Here is a 3,626-nt window from a genome sequence, read left to right as displayed (position 1 = left end):
ATATATTCTTGTTTGAGTCTTGAGTCAATTGTAAGTTTGGTGTCAATTGCATCTCCATTTGCACTTTTCGAAAAAAATGCATTCATGCATTGCATTCATCATGATCTTCAAGTTGTTCTTGATAAACCTTCTTAATTGATCTTCATATTATATTATTTTGTGTCTTTTGTTGTTTTTCATGTGCATCTTTGCATTCATAGTGTCTAAGCATTAAAGATTTCTAAGTTTGGTGTCTTGCATGTTTTCTTTGCATCAAAAATTTTTCAAAAATATGTTCTTGATGTTCATCATGATCTTCAAAGTGTTCTTGGTGTTCATCTTGACATTCATAGCATTCTAGCATGCATTTATTGTTTTGATCTAAAATTTTCATGCATTGAGTCTTTTTCATGTTTTTCTCTTTCATCATTAAAAATTAAAAAATCAAAAAAAAAAATATATATATATATATATATATATATATATATCTTTCCTTTTTTCTCTCATAAATTTCGAAAATTTGGATTGACTTTTTCAAAAAATTTTAAAATCTAGTTATTTCTTATGAGTCAAATCAAATTTTCAATTTAAAAATCTTATCTTTTTCAAAATCTTTTTCAAAAATCAAATCTTTTTCATTTTTCTTATTTATTTTCAAAAATTTTAAAGGAAAAACTACCATTTGTACCCATGAATTTTGCGAATGCTGACAAAAGTACCCATCAAACAAGAAAACTAACGTTGTACCCATGAAAGATGGGTTTCGTGTGACAACAGTACCCAAACCGTGATTTTTCGTTGACTTTTTAATAAAATTCCCAAATTACCCCTTCTATCTTCTTCCCCAAATTCCAAATTTCACAACCCTCATCCTTCATCTTCCTCTGCTGCTGCCAGCCACCAAAAATTTAAAAAGATTAAAAACTGTAGATTATTAATTATCTGAGGTTATTGTTCAAATATTATGGATTTGTAGATCTAGTGTAGAAAAAGAAAAAGAAGTTTGTTGCAGAGGAAAAGTTTCGTTGGGAACTCACCGGAGGAGTAGCACTTGCTGATGATGTCGTCGTCGAAGGTGGACTTGGGAGTATGGGTCCTTCTTCACCTTACATTCCCCTGGCTATGTCTTCGATCATACTCGGCATGTTCAGAAGTTCATCCTCATCAATGTACCCCGCCACCACATCATCCCTCCTTGTTCTCCAGTACTCAAAGTGAAACAAGATCCTTCAACAATAACGTTGCTACCACCACAACCTTCTAGAGGATTCTGCGGTGGCCTCGGAAGCCTAGCCTGAGCAGCGGCGGCAGCTGCGGCTGTGATGTGAATACCAGTCCATCAAATGGCATGAAGATACTCTAACAGCAGCCCCTTTATCTACATATCAACGGCGCTGAGCAGTGTTTGGAGTCACCGTTGGAAAGAGAACGTGGCCATCGGCCTCTTGTTGCCTCTGGTTGCTGAATTCTGCTACTTATTGCTTTGGAATAAGAAGAACAACAATATTCAGGTTGAAGAAGTTGAAGAGTTTGACACGGTTGTGCTTTCTTAGTGTTGTTGCATCCGAAGAAGAAAGAAACAACAAGGGTAATGATGTTAAAGTTGATTTGGATTTAGATTTGAAGAACAAATTAGGATTGGAATAAAGAGAGATGGAGGTTGAGGATAAAGGTTGGAGGAAGATATCAGGTGCTTGGATCTTGAGGGAATGGTGACTGGCGGTGGCAGAGGAAGACGAAAGATGAGGGTTGTGAAATTTGGAATTTGGAGAAGAAGATAGAAGGGGTAATTTGGGAATTTTATTAAAAAGTCAACGAAAAATCACGGTCTGGGTACTATTGTCACATGGAACCCATCTTTTATGGGTACAATGTTAGTTTTCTTGTTTGATGGGTACTTTTGTCAACGTTCGCAAAATTTATGGGTACAAATGGTAGTTTTTTAAATTTTAAAAATATATTTTAAAAATTTTTTTTTACTTTACATCATATTTTCGAAAATATCATCAAAAATTAATGTTTTGATTCAAAAATTTCAAGTTTGTTACCTACTTGTTAAGAAAGATTCAAACTTTAAGTTCTAGAATCATATCTTCTGATTTCTTGTGAATCAAGTCATTAATTGTGAATTTAAAAATCAAATCTTTTTCAAAACTAATTTCAATCATATTTTTTCAAAAATATCTTTTTATCTTATCTTTTTTCATATCTTTTTAGTCATATCTTTTTAAAACATATCTTTTTCAAAAATTTGATTTTAAAATATCTTTTCTAACTTCTTATCTTCTTATCTTTTCAAAATTGATTTTCAAATTTGTTTCAACTAACTAATTAACTTTTTTGTTTGTTTCTTATCTCTTTCAAAACTACCTAACTAACTACCCCTCTCTAATTTTCGAAAATACCTCCCTCTTTTTCAAAAATTCTTTTTAATTAATTAATTGTTTAAATTTTAATTTTAATTTCAATTCTCCTTTAATTTTCAAAAATCATTAACTATTTTTCAAAATCAATTTTCGAAATTTCCTCTCCCTCATCTCCTTCTATTTATTTATTCATCTACTAACACTTCTCTTCACCAAAAAAATTCGAACCCCTTCTTCTCCTCTGAGTTCGAATTCTTCTCTTCTATATTCTTATTCTTCTTTTCTTCTACTCACCCAAAGGAATCTCTATACTGTGACATAGAGGATTCCATATTTTCTGTGTTATTCCCTTCTTTGTCATATGAGCAGGAGCAAGGACAAGAAAATTCTTGTTGAAGCAGATCCAGAACCTGAAAGGACTCTGAAAAGGAAACTAAGAGAAGCTAAAATACAACAATCCAGAGACAACCTTACAGGAATTTTCAAACAGGAAGAGGAGATGGCAGCCGAAAATAATAATAATGCAAGGAGGATGCTTGTTGACTTTACTGCACCTAATTCCAATTTACATGGAAGAAGCATCTCCATCCCTGCCATTGGAGCAAACAACTTTGAGCTTAAACCTCAATTAGTTTCTCTGATGCAACAAAACTGCAAGTTTCATGGACTTTCATCTGAAGATCCTTTTCAGTTCTTAACTGAATTCTTGCAGATATGTGATACTGTTAAGACTAATGGAGTAGATCCTGAAGTATACAGGCTTATGCTTTTCCCTTTTGTTGTGAGAGACAGAGCTAGAATATGGTTGGACGCTCAACCTAAGGATAGCCTAAACTCTTGGGATAAGCTGGTCAAGGCTTTCTTAGCCAAGTTCTTTCCTCCTCAAAAGCTGAGTAAGCTTAGAGTGGATGTTCAAACCTTCAGACAGAAAGAAGGTGAATCCCTCTATGAAGCTTGGGAGAGATACAAGGAACTGACCAAAAAGTGTCCTTCTGACATGCTTTCAGAATGGACCATCCTGGATATATTCTATGATGGTCTGTCTGAATTAGCTAAAATGTCATTGGATACTTCTGCAGGTGGATCCATTCACCTAAAGAAAACGCCTGCAGAAGCTCAAGAACTCATTGACATGGTTGCTAATAACCAGTTCATGTACACTTCTGAGAGGAATCCTGTGAGCAATGAGACGCCTCAGAAGAATGGAGTTCTTGAAATTGATACTCTGAATACCATATTGGCTCAGAATAAAATATTGACTCAACAAGTCAATATGATTTC

At 33.9% G+C, this 3,626-nt stretch overlaps 1 non-coding gene across 1 annotated transcript; it reads right to left on the bottom strand.

The window, feature by feature from the left end:
- Positions 1-3,240: 3,240 nt before the first annotated feature.
- Positions 3,241-3,348, bottom strand: LOC112753620 (small nucleolar RNA R71). The gene has a single exon (XR_003177997.1). It is a non-coding gene; the product is annotated as a small nucleolar RNA R71 (small nucleolar RNA).
- Between the last annotated feature and the right edge of the window lie 278 nt (positions 3,349-3,626).

This window comes from Arachis hypogaea, chromosome 15 (assembly GCF_003086295.3).
Source record: "Arachis hypogaea cultivar Tifrunner chromosome 15, arahy.Tifrunner.gnm2.J5K5, whole genome shotgun sequence".
NCBI lineage: Eukaryota > Viridiplantae > Streptophyta > Magnoliopsida > Fabales > Fabaceae > Arachis > Arachis hypogaea.
The sequence above is the reverse complement of the archived record's forward strand: the minus strand, read 5'-3'. Positions and strand labels throughout refer to the sequence as shown.